Consider the following 18,251-nt stretch of genomic DNA (forward strand, 5'->3'; position numbering starts at 1 on the left):
GATGTGCAGAAAGCGAAACCTCCCATCTCCCAATTAAATACAGAGCTTATATAAGGCCTGGTAAATATGGAGAGGTGCACATTATATTTCAGGATGTTAGTCAAGAATTATTTATTTAAAGTTTAGATGGCGGTAGCAGCAGGTATAACTGTGTATTTGTCCAAATCTTCAGCTGAAAACAGCAGTTTGTTCTGTCATGCTGCAGAGGAAAAAGAAGTGACCCACATTCACTGTCACCATCTGACAGAAAGTTGCAAATAAATGTTCCTGTCTGACACAAGTCCTGTAAATGTGCTTGTCCAGAAACTCTATCCAGTCCCAGACCTTCTCTGGGTCACTCCAAAACGCATGGCCTCCTGGGACCATGACTGCTGAAGCTTTGCCAGACACCCGGTTCCTCCCATCCACAGATATCAGCTGCTTTCCAGTCCAACAGGATCCTGTCTGCGCACTTCTGTTCACACCAATAAAAGTTTCATGTGGTTGAGATTAGGGTATCAAAAACTTGGACGATTACAGGTATCACTCTGCTGAATCTTGTCCTAATGTTACGTTGTTATTACAGAATTTGAAAAAGGAAAATGTTGAGATTTGTATGTTTTCCTTTTCTGAAGCTAATTTAAAGATAAATAATGGGAAGAATAACTTTTTCTGCCACTTGACAACATTCCTGAGGAAATCATTGATTTAATATAACCACGTTTAGTAGCTTTAAGTTAAAAATAATGAACATGATACTGTTGAAAGGCTATGTGTGAACACCAGAGCGGCATACGAGTTGAAGCTGACTGTACCGTATAAGGTGAGAACCATCATAGTTTAAATAGATGATTATTTCAGTCACACTTTTCAGACTTGTTATATTCTGGCAAACTAGGAAAAGAACTTTAAATCAGTGTCACTTCAGCTGATAAAGTATACCAAGGAAAATAGGTTAAATGTGTACATGTAATTCATACTAGTTACGAACTCTGAGGTGTCAAACATCGAAACTGTCACTTCTTTTGCACTGCAGAAAATTGCTCGTGCAATTTTTTGGAGAATCCAAAGCCTGCTGCTAAAGGTTGAACGTCTCCCAGTGTTGCACCATAATGTTAACATCATCTGTTGCCAAGGATGGTCCTTGAATATGAGCTGGGAAAATAGATAAATAAAGTTACACCTTAATATCACATACAGAAATCTATTTATAAACTTTTCTGGCAGGGAAAGGCAGATAGGAGAGGTAGGTGGGATTTAATTCATGGTTCACTTTAATTACTTCATTAGTTTTATTGATGCTTTTGACACAGTTACTTTGTGTCAACTGGTAACATTAGATCTACACAAAGATAACATGTGAAGTTCCCCAAGGCTCTGTTTTGAACCCCCTAATGTTCAGCATCTACAAACTCACACTCGGTTGGATCATAGAAACAAACAAAATATGTTATTTTAATTATTCTGACAACACTCTCAGCTGCTCTCACTCTTAAGTGTACTAGAATTGCCTTCAGCTAAATAAAATAAATAATAATAATAATAAAAAATCTGAAATAATTGTTTTTGAAAACAAAGGTGTACGTCCAAAGACAAATTCCCAGCTTCAGTTAGCAATGTTGAAATCTTGGTCTTATCTTGGACTAAATAAAAATTTAACAGGTATTTAATTGGTCAAAGTTGTTTTCCACCCCGAGAAATAAAACTAGACAAATTGAATCTGCATTTAATTGTTTTTGATCCTAATATCTGGAAAAAACTTTCAAAAAACCCAAAGCCTGCTCCAAACCTTAGTTCTTAGTTGAGCCTTAAAACATTTTAAAAACAACTTTTTGATTGAATTAGGGAGTTTTTTTTCTCTCTTTTTTGTTTCTCTTTGAATCTATTTTCTTGAATGTATACTGAAAATGCTAATGACGTTGATTATGATGACAATAATGGTGATTATGATTATGTATTCATTATATATAACTCACTGAATGTGTTGTCCTGATTGCGTCTATTGATTATATACGGCACACTGGGTTGCCTTATGTGTGAATGTGCTCTGTGACTAAATTACCCTTGCCTTTATATACCTTCCAAGGCATGTTTCAGACTATGCAAATCACAAGCTAAGACAAGTAATACATTAAAGAATTATATAATTTGAATTAAGCATTTGAATTAAAATTCAATATCAGATTACAGCACTTTTTCTCTTGGTTCGCTGTCACTTTCTTGGTTTATGTTACTGGTTTACATTCTGTTTTTGTATTTATGGTCATGTTTAGCACTGTGTAGCTATTTTTCCTGTTTATTAGTTCACCTGGGTTGATTTGTTCACCTCACTTGTGCCTAATTAGTCCTTCAGTGTATTTAAGCCATTGGTTTCAGTTCCTCCCTGCCAGTCCATTGCTGTTTGCTGTTAGTTGTAGTTCATACCATTGTTTGTTAGGGTTAGTGTTAATCTTTAGTCTTGTGTCAGAGTTTTTTGTTTTGTAAGTTTAGTTTTACATTAGTTTTATATTAAAGGCTTTTTTTCCTGCCCCGGGCTGCCTCCCACCTCCTTAAGTCTGCGCTTGGGTCCTCATCCCCACCACATTGTGACACCCTTCACAACATCTTTTCAGTATATTTTTTTTCACTCTGTTTAAAACTCATCCAAATATGTGTATTTATGTATTCTGGACTTGTTTGCTGGAAATTTAAGATTTTAATTTATGTCTATGTTTCAATAAATGAACCTTTAAAAAAAATGTTACATTTTGTGTTTTTCAGCATTAACATATCCATCAATCTTTAGGCACTTTTTTTGGGTTGGGTTGCGAAGCAGCTGCTTAAATAGGGAAGCACAGAACTTCCTTCTTCCAGACGTTTCTTCCAGCTCACCTGTGGGAAATTTTAAGCCTCCCCTTGGTAGTCTAATTAGAGATAGGCCTCTTAATGTTGATTCCCATTTTTATGGTGACACAAAGGGGCAAAAAAAAAAAAAGTTATTAAACCTCAGATCTGCCTACCTTCCACCGACATCAAGGTCTCCCTCCAGATGAGAAGTTCTGGTCCCAGCTTCAGCTGTTTGCTGTCTGAAGCAGTTGTGAAGCTAGTGACTGCCATTGTGCTGTTTGATAAACTCTGGTACAGAACAGGACTACGGACTGAGCAAAAGGTAACAACTTTTAACGGTAAAAGGACTTTATCGCTTAAGTGTAAAAAAACCACCAGTGTCCTTCTGTCTGCCATCACCTCCTGTCGACCTCTTGAGCCTTTCATAACCATTAATGAGTTTGTTTGTGAAATAGAGAATTTGGTGTTTCTGGTTTATTTTGTGCAGGGGTCAGAGGTCAGTGCACATTTACATGTACGTCCTCAGACCCTGGACAGGTAGTATCTGTATGTAAACAAATCAACAGTCAGTGGGGTTATATTTGGTGTATCCACAGGGAACCTGGCTGGCCTGCAGTTTCTCTTTGCTCTTGATTCCAGCCACAGTTGGTGCATGCTTGCGGTCGTCCCTGGCAGTGTTTCCACAGGCAGTAAACATCCTGTTATTATGGCCTCTGTCACTTTCAGGCTGCTCTCCATGGAGCTGTCACCTTGTTCCCACATGCTGCCGTTAGTCCTGTCCACCATTTACTTACATTCATTAAAAAACAGGGCGATAGTGTAGATTAGTTGTTCCCAAACTTCCCCTGAGTATGACGTTTTTTATGGTTTTTACAAAGATATGTAATTCATTAGTCTCCAGTTCATCTTTGACCTCTAGACACCTATTGTCACAAATTTACAACAAATGCTTATTGAAGAACTTTTATTTCTGTCTGAATTAATTACTTTTTTATTTATTTACTATTATTTATGTATTTAATTTTATGTTATATATTAATGTTTATTTATTTATTGTTATTAAATAATTTAAAATTTGATTGTTGCTTATTTTATTCAAGTCTTTTTCTATTTCCCCCCCTAATTTTTACAGTATCTATTTTGTTTTTATTGTAAATAAATTCAGGCATTAAAGGAGTGATGAGATTGGTGGTGAAGTTTATTTATTCTGTCCCGTATTAAAGTTTTAAGTTGCATTTGTGGATTTTTTGTTGAACTGTATCTACTCACAGGGATTTTTGAGTAAAATCCCTCCCTTCTGTACACATTTCGTAATCTTTTTTGAAATTTTTTACAAGAGCGAATGAAATTCCCAAATCTTTTAAACTAGTTGTCCGAGATAATCTTGCGGACCTTCCATGCATTTTGCTACCTCTGTCCCAGTTTTGTTTAATTTGGATGCCTTGAAGTTTGTATTCATTTAAAAATGAGTATATCATTTTAAATAACAATGAAATTTCTTAGTTTCAACTCTTTTAAAAGTTTTGTTTGTATCTTTTTCAAGTAAATACAGGAAAATTTTTATTTGCATGATGTTTTTGTACATATTTTGTAGTACAATCAATTGCTCAGTGGGAGTCTGTGGAAAACCGCATGCTGATAAATTCTCACACTTGCAGGTGGGCTGGAAGTTGGCAGTAGATACATTTAGGAAACTGAGTGTGGTTAGTAGGCCAAGTTATAAACTTTTGTTCTGGCTAAGCACCTCCTCACAGTATCTCTTTACACCACATCTGGCCCCCATTACATACATATCAGATTTTCCTGATTGTTAAACCTAACATATTTTGAAAAGTAGTTTTTATCCATACGTTGTCTTTAACTGTCCGTGTGTTGGAGGCTGCTGCAGCTCTTATGAGTCACACTGGCCCTACAAGACAGCACGTGCAGACCCTAGGCTTAGTCAGAGTGACGTAAGCCTGGCTTCCTCAGGATGGACTACAACGAGGCCTGCAGCAGCCTGAGAGGTAGAGGAATCAGAAAAACATCCTCTGCTCCCCCTCACGTAAGAGCCCCCCCCTCAGGCTTGTGCCTTTCCATGCTCTGAGGCTTGTTTTCAGGAAGACCAGACTTCCTGCATGATGGAGAGGTGGATGAGAAGGGGAAGGAGGGTTAGCGTGGGCGGGAATAGAGAGGAAAAGACAGAGAAAGAGATGGATAGGGATGGGATGTTAATTTTGTGCACGCAACAGTTTGGGAATGTTTGTTGTGCTGGTTGTTTCCTTAAAAGACACATGCAGCTGAAAGGGAGTCTGGGCAGCTTGAACAGGTAAAATGCTAAATAAATCTTCTGCAGAGACAGAAAACTTTGATGTTTTTTCTTCTGCACCAGCAAAAAGTTTTGTATTATGTCAGCTAACGTAACAGGGAGCAGCCTGATGTGCTGCAAGGATACATTCAAGGCAATCAATGCCTTTGGTGGGTACAAACAAATCGGTTTTTGGACTTGGCCTTAACCTGGACCATTATATTTTCACAGATCTGAAATATTTGTTTTCATGGTCTTCAATTTTTATTGAAAAATGTGGCAGGCAGCATGAGGCTGGAAACCAGCAGAGGTAAGTGTCACATGAACAGATTTTTGGTTACCACACTCCTGCATTGGTTGTTGTTTATCAGCTCAGTTGTTTGTCACACATGTGTACACATAAATACATGTAGAGTCTATTTATACTAACTCTTAATGGAGTGACTTGTCTCACTTGGCTCATAAATGGACTTGAGGGGGTTTGTATTGTGAGATTAGGCTTAAAGGGCAAACAAGATTTAAAAAAGTCTTAAAAATAATTTTAACAGAAAAAACTACAGCCATCTTTTCTCATTGCAGCATCACTGAGTGCGTGTTTCATCTTCTCATCTCTTTACATCACTGTTTGAATGACCTTTCCTGATGCTGGTGCATTATTATAGTTCACATCTTTAAAGCTGACTTGATTAACATGGCTAAGATGGATAAGTGTGTTCTTACCTAATTGTAGTGGATTAACCCAGGCTGCACTTGGTTTTACAATAAGAAATTAAGGACCATAAAAGAGAAATGCTTCCAACTTCACTGTATTAATGAGTTACAATATCATCAATTACAATGTACTAATACAAATTTAAAATACAGTCCTAGTAGCGTTATTTAATACTGCAGCACACATTTGTGGGATGATTCACACTAATGATGCATCTGGATGTGTTTGGTTTGGGCTTCAAGAAAATCAGTGGTTTTGTTCCTGGCCCCCATGGTTCTTACAGCTCAGGCAGCTGTGACATTGTGTAATCCTGTTTCTATAATTTTGTGGTCCTCCGAGAGTCCTGATCCATGCATGTTTTAGAGCTTGTTAAAGTGTTTTTCAGCCTGCTTTAGGAGTGAGTACTGGTTAACTTGGGACAAAGTTCTGGTAGTTTGCTGTTGCAACTAAAAGGACACAACAATTTCAGTCTCTCAGACTTTATTACACTGTCAATAAACGATCATAAACAATAACAAATCATCACAAATTTCCCAAACGTTTATCATGGGCACAAGCGCAGTTTAAACTTCAATTCCTCTGACTTTACCTGGTGCTGCTTTACTCTTCTTACGGGGTCATTTGTAACTCTGTAGGTTTTTCTTGTTTGATATTGTTTTGCCTTTTTAATCCAGGATATATTATCCAGATCTTTTTCTTCACTTCATACTTCCATCCATAATTTTTTTAACCCACTTTATCTTGTTAATGGTTGCAGTAACACAGAGAGAAACCCATCAATGCTCAAGTTCACTGCTTTGGCCCAGACAGAATTATCAGTTAACCCTTTAAAAGATGCACTAAGAAAAAATAAAGAGAAAAATGTTTTCTGTTCCTGTGAACAATAATAATAAGGATAAATGTCTTTCAACTAATGGTTGAGATGACAATTAATAATAAAGTAACAATAAAGAAATGGTCAAATTTTGAAACGCTTACTTTTGGCATTACATACCCAAACCAGATAATAAATAAATAAATAAATAAAATAATAAAAGAAATATTGGAAATATCTGAATCTGATAACATAAAATCTGAAACTGAAAGAAAAAAGTATCTTAAACTTGAAAAGAATATGTAATATTGAAAACGAATAATTAAAATTTACTTAGAAAAAATAAACAATAAACAAACCCACTGAACTTCAAATTAATATAAACATTAGATACATTTTGTTTTATTCTGAATTCCAATTATTTGTTCACTCAGCTCCATACACTCCTATGTTATTTTATCTAAGGCAGCTTGTGAGATTTCAGCCAGTTCCTTAGGGCAACACCTTAACAACAACTTTTTCTGGAGGCCATTTTAAATGAGATGGATGATAATATCACATTAGACTTTATGTCCTGCTGCATGTTCAACCAAATCCTGTAAGTTCCCTGCTAATGTCTGAAATGTTTAGTCCTTTCAGAGACAAAGAAAGACAGACAGAGATGAGGAGACCACTCACTCATCCCTCCTTGCATCCCTGAGGAAACTGGCTGCTTCTCTTTTTTTTTTGAGCTCAGTTACTTCCTCAGCTATTTCTATCTGACCAGCTGTGGTGTTGGCATGCCAGTGCCACTTTCAGATTTAGCCATCTTGTCTTGTCTTGTCTTGCTAACAGTTTGGGCTTCTTGTTCCTCCAGTATTTCAAGCTTGAATACATTGTAGTCTGTGGCATTCAGTGTGTCTGTCTCCTCTCTATTATACAATCTTTTAGACTTTTTCTAGATTAAAGTTAGCTTTCTTACTGTTCATAGTCTCCCTGATTTCTGTCAAATGTATGCGCACCTGAACCTGTTGACTTAATGCTTTCTTCAACGGAAGTAGAAGTACACAGTAAGATCATTTGTAGGTGAACTTTGTGAACTGTAACTCTAAAGATGGCACTTCACACAGTGACTTCGACAGTTGCAGCCATCCCAAAGAAGTCAATGAAGATGTGAGTTGGCTACATGCTAACCAGATGCTAGCAACAAGTTAACTCAGATGGAAGTAATTCAGAGGTTTTAATTTTCCCATTCATGAGTTTAATGAAATTTCACATATGTTTTGCTTCTTTCGGATTAGGTTGAGAGGAGGGAAATGACAGCAAATATTCAAGTATATGTAGCTCAAGAATGTTGTGTGGCTGCTTCCCGCTGTCTACTGGAACTCTCAATAATCACAACCCAGTCACCGAAAAACAAACAAACAAACAAAAAAAAACTTCACCATTTTATATTTACAGAAACAAAAACAACAACAAAAAATTTCCCAAGGATTCTCAAAAAATATACCTCATCCGAAGTACGCATGGGCTCTTTCAGCCAGCAGACATGCTTTGATTTGGATGTCAGAGGGATTTCAGATCCAAGCTTGACTTCAGTGTGAGACCGTATTTATTTGACTTGGACTCTCTTGTGTATCCCTTGTGGGGCAATTATTCTTAGTTCTTTTTTAAACTTTCACTTTCTCTCACACTTTGCTTTTGGTTAAGCTCATCTCTTGCTAAGGTTTAATGGCCGAAGCTATGTGCAGGTCTTTCACTACGTAAAACTGTAGAGACATTTAAGTCTCTGCTAAAGTCTCACTTCTTCTCCTTGGCTGTCAACTTGAGAAGAGGATACTATCTAAATTTAAAATTAGCTTCCGTTTAATTATGTCCTCTTCTTTGACTTGCATTTATATGTTTTATTACCTTGTAGTTTGATGTGAATTTTTATTGACTGTGAAGCACTTTGGCTAACTTTTGTTGTTTTTACCGTGCTATTGACAGTAAAACTTAATCTTATAAAAAGCTCTTTTGGCTTGGAAATGTTGAGCTTGTATACAATTTTGGTTTTTAGGAAGGAAAATCTTGCAACTAAAATCAGTGAGACATTTTTGCTATATATCTGAGGACAAGAAATCCAATCTTAATATGACGGCCCAGTTTCACCTTAAAATATGGATTAGGTAGGTTTGCCCATGTTAAAAAATGTAGTGAAGTTACAGTCCAAAGTTAAAACATTGTGAGATGGCAAGGTATCCCTAAGTTAAGTGTCTTAAATGATCAAAAATCTGCCTGAAAGACTGTGGAATAAGAAGGAGCCTCAAATTGGGATATTCCCTTTAGTCTCAGCTGAAATTTGATAAAATTGGTTGCAAACCAACTCGTGTTATTTCTATACTTTCTTGAGTTTCTTGCAGTAAATGGATTGTTTTCTAGAAATTACCTGAGATTTTATTATCAGCAGCATTTTATGCAACTACCTGCTACATGTCAGCACTGAGGTGAAAGTTGATCTTCCTCAGGGGGGTGGATTAACTGCAAAGATTAAATTAAATGCATGTCAAACGCACTGAGATGCAGTTATCTCCATGTCCTTGGTCCCGGCCTCTGTATTTCTCATCTGTTTGAGCCGTAACTAAGGGCCAGCCCTGACTCATTACATTTTTTACTTAAATGTGGATGCTGCTGTGCAACTGGATCAGGGCCTGATGAATGCCAGTCAGCTTAGGATGCAAGTGATAGGATCTGTGCTGAGGCAAAACAGGGTAAGGAGGTTGGTGGGTTGTGAAGGGAGGAGTGAGGGACTCCCTCAGGCGTCTCTGAGGAGAAATCAGTGGCTGATTGCTACAAATATAGTATAAAATAGATGGTAACAGACACTCAAAACCATTTAAAAATGCAGCCATCTGTACAGGTTCTTGTCTTCGTTACTTAGTCCATGTTGCAGTTACTTGAATCCACAGGCCAATATAAGCCTCCTTACATTAAAAACGATTTGACATGAAAGTAGAGAGTCCTGTTTACCAATACTATAGTGTGAGGTGCCGTGACAGATCCCTGGGCAGTATTCGATTCCCATGTAAAGATATTTACGTATAGCCTAAGACCAGAGGCCCCCGGAACCCTTATCACTTTTAAGATTAGCTTCTGAAACAGATCTGCTCTTATCTGCTCTGGGCTGTGCATATGTGTGTGTGTGTATGTGTGTGTGTAAATGAGAACTCTGCCAACCGGACATTTAAACTCAGCTCCTCTATAAACACTTCAAACCACTCAAACAGCTGTCTCGGCCTGTGCATGCTCAAATGTATATGTGCCTGTGTGAGTATGTTTGCTCAGGTCAGAGGTCACGCTCACGCTTTTCAACTCTATCATTGGTCTGCCAACCATCCTGACATTTCAAGCGAGTACCTCCTCACGTGTGTGTGTGTGTCCAGTTTTGTGTTAGTTTAATGTTACTGCTGAAATTTAATTTCATCCTACTTAGCTGCTCCCTTTGCTGTGCTGTGATAACATTGCAGGGTGAGTGTTTACATTCACAAGTGTGGAAACAGAAATGGGCCCTCATGCAGTGACAGACATGTGCAAGCCTTTCATCGGTGGCTTTAGTGCCAGGATAATATCTTGGGTCAGTGTTAAAAGCCGGTGTGCTGCATGCTCAGGAATACACACGTGTTCTCTGTGAAGCATACAGACATGCTATTATTTGATTTCCTTATCACACTATGCACTCAGTAATCATGATTGCGTGTTAGAGTGTGAAATTCTGTCTTCGTTTCCCTGAATGAAGCGAAAAGCTGCACAATACTACCTCCCAGTGGTAAGAGATAGCAACGACATGTGCTGCAGAAAAGGCAACTTACAGATTAACATTTCTGCTCCCTGATTACTCACGTTTTTATGTTTTTAATTCTCTTCGCTCTGTTAAAATAATCTGCACATGCAGACACTGCAGAAATCTATTATCCATATCCAGATAACATAATGTCATTTTTGGTGTACTCTTTTAGTGCAATAGTTTTTTGTGCTATTATGTTTGCATACATAGGTGGGCTGGATGGTGCAGCTCTGATTGCACTACTTTTAGTCTTTGTGTGAGATTGACAAATTAAAAATATTCTATCTCTTCTGGGTTACAGTCAATAACAAAACAGTACTTTACTAAAACACTTTTGTCACTTTCCAGTTGGATTTAACCAATAAAATTACTTGGTTAGCATTAAAAAAATAAACATGGTTAGGACTAAAAGACATTGTTCTTAAGTTGCAACTATCACCTTCATGGATGTCATTTTAGTGGTTGTCATGGTTACATACCCAAAGAACACCAAAATAAATATTTGGGGGCATCAGCTTACCATCTGGAAAAGAAGAGAGGCACCTACAATTTACTGTAATAAGTCCTCCAGTTGCCAAAAGTGTAGTAGATATAAAAACAAGTTTTCCTCAAAGAAAAGCATAGTATTTAAGTGTATTCAGTTACAAGTTTTTCCACCATTGTCAGTTATGAATCCAGCCAATGAGTGTGTCAGGTTTACATTTCCTGTGTGTGTCATTCTTGTTTAATGGTCATTATATGGAGTGACACCAGCTCCAAATCTACACAAAATCCCAACAGCTCTGAGAGAACTTTTGAACATGTTTAATTTTCTTTCAACCACAGGTTCCTGTTGTTCCAGATCACTCACAGCCTGGGTAAACAACATGCTGCCTCTGTCAGGAAATGGATTCAATCCGGCAATGGACAGAGTAATAAATGATGATCCACCTTCTTACAGCACCAGGAAATGAGCTAAGATAGGCCCCCACCCACAGCGCTCCCTGATCCTATATCTATCTGTCACACTTTTTGATTCAAACACACACCCACATGTCTCCCAGTAAGGCAGTGACCTTGGCAGCAGTGGTGCGCCCTCAGACAGGCAGTGTTCCCAGGTCGGGACTGGTGAAGAGCAGGTGTACTGCTGTCAACAGAAGCTCAGAAAAACTCAGCTAGTGATTTGAGATGGATAATACATTTATGTCAGCAAACACTTCTAAGACCCCATAATCTCCTGCCTAAGTCTTTTCTCTCTCTGGAGAGTTGTCAGACAGGGCTCTCTGTTGTGCAACCCATCAGTGCTGATCTGTGACACATTAGCCAGCGCAGACAGGCAGAACTGGATGCGGGCTTCTGCTGCAAACAAAGTTTCCCATGCCTACAATAACAAGAAGCTGCAGATTTATTACCGTTGAAGCCACACACCTAAAACCAACATGGTGACATACTGAATTTACCACTTTGTATGCTGTTATTTTACTGTTACCTTTCACTCCCTCTCACCCCTTTCCTCTGCAGGCATGAGACTCAGCTGTGTCCAAATAAAGGCTGCAAATAGCACTACCAGTGCCTAGACTGTATGCTACACCATCCAGTCCATTCCCATATTACCCACAGTGCTTTGCCCCATTCCACAGACTTCAGACAGTGACTTTAGAGACTGGATCTCCATTCCTCTTCAGGCCTTGAACATGGTATATTCTGCATGCTCAGAATAAGCCCAATCATCTCCAATTACCCTCCTCTCACGGATTGTTTGGTGTCACTTGCCGTCTGGATATGATGATTCTGCGCCTGCAGTGTAAATGGATACAGGTCTTTTGGCATGTAGTGTGCATGTTACAACTCTATTGGAGCAGTAAGCTCCAGTGGCCCTAAAACAGTCAGTTATCATTGAAGCTGTTGACCCCAAAGCATGTGCCATTTTTCACCATACTAGAAAGCAGTCTTTATTCTAGAGCACCTGTTGATGCCCACAGAGGGATGTTTTTGTGATGCTTTGAAAAATGGGATGGAGCTACTCCTCTAATGGCGAGTTGGCAAGCTGAATCACTGGCTATTTGGTTTTTGGCTCACTTCTGGGTAAAGAGTCAAAGTAGTTCAGTGTAGAAATCATTTCCACTACTTAAATAAACTACAGCAAATAATAAAAGACACCCATCAGGCCATCTAACTCTTCAGGTCTGAAGGCCTGAAACTAAATATCTATCACTCATTCATCTGACATTTGGATGCAGGAGTTGTCGCCATATCAAATGATATGAACATCAGTCTGAACACATCCATCATAGTTCAAATATTAAAATAGATGTGAAATAGAGTGGAACAAGCTTACATTTTGAGGATTTAAGCTCCATGACTGTGTCACATCCTCATATGTATTTCTAGGTCTGCTGAAAGAAAATGCTGACTACACTGAAACACTGGAAGAGCCCATGCTGTGGCTGACCTGATATGGGTCCATGGGGGCAGACTGCTGTATAACACAATGCCCAGGAGGCAGGCTGTATATGGAAGAAGTGAGCAACCAAAGGAGAGAATCTCTTTATTTGACACTCCTGAGAACCAGAGGTGGACTGGATGGTAAATTCTTTTCCCCTGGTAACAACATCCTGATGCTGTCTGGGTGTGCCAAGAAGAACTCCAGCATCAGTGATTTTGTTGCCAGGGGAGGACTCAATCAGCAAGAAAATCCAAGTAAACATCAGAGTTTGAAAGCTGCTTATGATGAAGAAAACGTTTGATTAGTTATACAAGTAATAAAGCATGCAATAGTGAGGAATAGTTATTGCAGTAGAAATGACTCAGCAGCATCATCTGAAAGATCATTTTTATATATTTTGTAGAGTGGATAAAACTGGCAGCAGTTGTTATTCTCTTTTAAGCCTCTAGAGGGAGCTAATGTTTATTCTAGCAACAATCAAAAGGCTTATGCTGTGTAAAATGATGTGTTAATAAACATACTCTTATGACACCAACTTATGACGTGGGACGCCTTTTTTTTTCAACTGTGTTGGTCTGTTTTGTTCCTCATGGTTTCATATCCTGGGTCTTAAGTCTTTATTTCAGTTTGACAGTTACGTTGATGTCCACATTTATTATCCCCTGTTAAATTTAATGCATTTCATAAGAAAAAACTCTACCTCTCTAACTGTTAAGCACAGAGGTGTTTTTCCTCAGTGTCTTTTCAAGACTGTAAATGCAGTTGTATAACAACTCTTGTTTTACTTTTCTAATCAGAGAAAAATCCTCTTTTTTTTGACTACTACAGGTCCTTTCTGTGAAAAAAATTAATGTAGATACAATGCTCTGCACAGTGTGCAGATTAGTATGTATTTAAAGAACAACCTGCTTAACAATATTGTTAAATACGTAAGAGAACAATCAAAACTAATCAGCAACAAACACAAAGGTTTCTATCTTGTCACAAACAGTTTCTTTTGGATTATTGCATCCATTTTAGGTCAAAATTATAGTCCTCTTGCACAGTATCACATTTCTGTTTCCATCACAGTGATAGTGAAGCCTGTTTCAGAAACTCATTTTTTGTCCAATCTGCCATTTCCGATTGTTTTCTTTTTTATAATGTTACGTCATATTAACATAAAGACAAAGGACAATAAAAGGCACATTACTGAAAGGATGAACCATTGCTTTTCTACACTTTGCGAAGACCTGATTTAAATGGAGTCTTGAGGCAAGGCAAATGTATTTGTATAGCACATTTCATGTACAAGACAATTCAAAGTGCTTTACATAAAACATTTCAGCAGGGTGCAGAAAGCAATACAAGTGCATTAAAAAAAAGCCCAAAGATTAAAAGAAATGCAATTAATGAAATAAAAACAGAACGAAGATGCTAAAATAAAATAGATAAAATGCAAGAAATGAAATTCCAGTGTGGGGAAAGACAATATTAAAACATGATTCCAGCTTAAAAGAACCAGATGTAGATTTTGACTTCTATATAAAAACTACTGAAATGCAGCAGGTGGGTTTTTAACCTGGGTTTAAATAAACAGAGAGTTTCAGCTCATCTGAGGCTTTCTGGGAGTTTCTTCCAGACATGTGGTGCATAGAAGCTGAATGCAGCTTCTCCATGTCTAGTTCTAACTCTGGGAACTGATAAGAAACTGGATCCAGATGACCTGAGGGTTCTGGTAGGTTCATACTGGGTCAAGAGGTCACTGATGTATTTTGGTCCTAAACCATTCAGAGCTTTATAAACCAGCAGCAGAACTTTAAAGTCTATTTTCTGACAAACAGGCAGCCAGTGTAAAGACCTCAGAGCTGGACTGATGTGGTCTACTCTCTTGGTCTTAGTGAGGACTCGAGCAGCAGAGTTCTGAATAAGCTGCAGGTGTCTAATTGATCTTTTAGGTAGAACATGTAAAACACTGTTACAATAATCAAGCCGACTAAAGATGAAAGCCGGACTAGTTTTTCCAGGTCCAGCTGAGACATCAGATCTTTTACCCTTGATATATTCTTAAGGTGATAGTAGGCTGACTTTGTAATTCCCTTAATGTGTTTCTCAAAGTTATGATCTGAGTCCATCAATACACAGATTTCTGGCCTAGTTGGTGGATTTTAGACTGAAGTTCTGTGGTGACCTTTAACCGTTTCTCTTTGGTTCCAGCTACAATCACCTCAGTTTTGTTCTTGTTTAATTGAAGAAAGTTTAGACACATCCAGTCATTAATCTCCTCAATGCATTTACCAAGAGCCTGTATGGGGCCTTGATCTCCTGGTGACATTGTAATATATATCTGTGTGTCATCTGCAGAGCTATGGTAACTAATTTTGTTTTTCTTTATAACCTGTGCCAGTGGGAGCATGTAGATGTTAAACAGAAGAGGCCCCAGGATGGAACCTTGGGGAACTCCACATGTTATTCTTGCCTGCTCAGATGTAAAATTACCTATTGACACAAAGTACTTTCTATTCTCTAAATAGGATTTAAACCAGTGTAGTGCAGTGCCAGAGAGGCCCCCCAGTTCTCTAGTCATTTAAGTAATTTAATTTAATTTTAGCAGGGGTTTGATTACAGCTGTTTTTAGAAGTTCTGGGAAGATGCCGGAAATTAAAGACAAGTTCACAATCTGGAACAGATCTGGCTCCAGAGTCTTTGAGACCTTTTTGAAGAAACCTGTGGGCAGGATGTCCAAGCAGCAAGAGGAGGAGTTCAGCTGACATAAGATGTCGCCCAAATCTTTGCTGTTAATGGGATTAAACCATGTCATGGTGCTTAAACTGGTTTTCAATGGACAAAGTATGTCTGTTGAACCTGCTGTTGATGAATGAACTGCTTGTCTGATATTCTGGATTTTTTCATTGAAAAATTTGGCAAACTCATTGCAGGCCTCGGTGGAATAAAGTTCAGGTGCTACTGACACACCTGTTAACCTGTCAACAATAGCAAATAAGACCCGAGCATTATGATAGTTTTTGCTAATAATGTCAGAGAAATAGGACTTTTTTGCATTCCTTAGTTGTAAATTGTAAGAGTGAAGTTTCTCTTTATACATGTCATAATGAACCTGTAGATTTGTTTTTCTCCATCTACACTCAGCTTTCCGACACTCTCTTTTTCCATGCTTCACCAGTGTGGAATTTCTCCATGGAGACTTTTTCTTTCCAGAGACAACCTTCACCTTGATAGGAGCAATAGCATCCATAATATTTAACATTTTAGCATTAAAACTAGCAACAAGTACATTGGCTGAACCCCCTGGTAGGGCAGGTGTTAAAGAGAAGACCTGGTTAAACATCCCACTCATGTTTTCAGTTATACATTATTTTGTGATGACCTCTGTTGAGACATTTGTGTGAACAGGAACTGTACGCTCAAAGAAAACACAGTAATGATCAGACAGGCCCACATCACTCACAGTAACCATGGAAACATCCAAACCCTTAGAAATCACTAAGTCTAGAGTGGGTCCTTTAATGTGTGTGGGCTCTGTTGTATGCTGAGTCAGCCCAAAGTTCTCCAGACTGTTACCCAGATCTTTAGTCACTTTTCCCTGAGGGTTGTCTACATGGATGTTAAAATCACCAACAATAATTACACATTGAGACACATTGTTACTGATAGCTTCTGATAGATACTGATAACATCTGTTAAAAATGCCAAATATAGCCTAATTTGACTGACATGAATGAATATTTTTGCATGAACAAGATGATTATTCAGGAACAATTAACTGAAAGCCTGATGTATCTCAGCTGGGTATGCAGTGCGACCTTAAAAAAATAGAGGAAGCTCAGTGAAAGATAAAAAAAAAGAAAGGCCTTAAAAGATCTTTAGCATATGAACTGTAACTGTCATTTTTAAGGAGGGGAAGCAGGAGAAAAGTTCTCTGAGGTTTGCTAAATGACAGAAGAGCTGGACTGAAAATCAGTGGCAGCAGGTCTGAGTGTTGAATCCGTCCCAGAGCCCAGACCTCAATATTGATAGAGAACAGAATAAACAACAATATGACATTATAAACAAAGTGGAACAAATTGCCAGTGGAGATGAAACTTTCACCAAATATAGACACGTTTAAAAACAGGTTAAAAACATTTCCTTCACATGTGCCTATGCATGAAATCTGCACTGTATCTTTTAACTTATCGAGACTGTTGTTTGCATTTAATAATTTTAAATAAGTTATTTTTATATGATTTTATTATGAATGTTTTCTACACCCTTTTAAAAATGTCTTAATATGATTTTAATTGTTTCACTGTTTGGAATTCTCTTTATGTACTATTATGTCAAGCACATTGAACCTCTTTTATGTATTAAATGGGTTATAAAGATAAACTTGCCTTGCCTATAAAAACAGAGCTGTACATAGTACTGTATATTATAACATATATTTGTATAATAATTATAAATTAAACGAGGAGGTAGGAAACCTCTAAATGTGTTATCATTTAGCCAAATGTGGAGCTGCCTGTACTAAAATATCTAGCCACAAGTTATTTAAATGTAAATGCATGTAGTTTATTAACACAGCCCTGAAGATGATGAAGGTTATTGCTTTCTGTGCCGTTGGGAGTTATATTTATAACATTACATCTTCATAATCTTTTGCAAAATAATGTAATTTCTGACATTATACTGCAAGTACATGCAGGTTATCATATTCTATGAGATAGGAAGCTGCGTTACAATAAAGCTAAAGTTATTGATCACATTTGGCTCTCTGATGCAGGAAGGCCAGAAGTCTTCTGGGAGTGAGCTGTATATGTGAGCTCTTTGTCCTTTCTTTGCCCTTGCCTCCTTTTCACCTCATCTTTTTCTTTCACCCCCCACCCTAACTATCTCCTCACCATCTCACCCCGGCTTCTTTCCCCCACACCCCATCTGTCTTCTCTCTTCATATGCTTAGCTAGTCTCTGTCTGTGAACTTGATGAGCTTTCCATTGTGCGGTCAAAACAGGGGAACGACTGGAGCTCACATAATGCAAGGTAGGGGGAAAAAAAAATGCTGCAGCTGTTTAAGGTGGATGCAGAGAGAGAGGCTGTGTTGCAACGCTTTTTGCTCTGTCATGATGCAGCAAGATTTGGACGCAACATATACCAGCTGAGAAGCATGTTCTCTATTTTACAGAGCTAAAATACTTCAGGGGTGGAGCTACACTGGTGATTTCAGTGGACGGGTTAAGTTGTTTTTTTGAAAAGAGATGCAGAGGAAAAAGACTTAAGAAAAGGTATTTATATTTTTACTACTATGATTACCTGTCTGAGGCTGACTGTTTTTTTTTTTTTTTTGGAAAAGTCTAATAATCTACCTTCCTTTTAAGCCCCTCCACCTGTTACACAATGAGGTGTTAATTTACCCAAACAGGGCAGATT

At 38.0% G+C, this 18,251-nt stretch overlaps 1 long non-coding RNA gene across 1 annotated transcript; it reads left to right on the forward strand.

Moving 5' to 3' along the window:
- The first annotated feature begins 5,329 nt into the window (after nt 1-5,329).
- On the forward strand, nt 5,330-16,997 carry LOC121632567. The gene is made up of 3 exons (XR_006008922.1): nt 5,330-5,402; nt 11,246-11,769; nt 16,901-16,997. It is a non-coding gene; the product is annotated as an uncharacterized LOC121632567 (long non-coding RNA).
- The last annotated feature ends 1,254 nt before the right edge of the window (nt 16,998-18,251 follow it).

Source organism: Melanotaenia boesemani, chromosome 21 (assembly GCF_017639745.1).
Source record: "Melanotaenia boesemani isolate fMelBoe1 chromosome 21, fMelBoe1.pri, whole genome shotgun sequence".
Lineage (NCBI taxonomy): Eukaryota > Metazoa > Chordata > Actinopteri > Atheriniformes > Melanotaeniidae > Melanotaenia > Melanotaenia boesemani.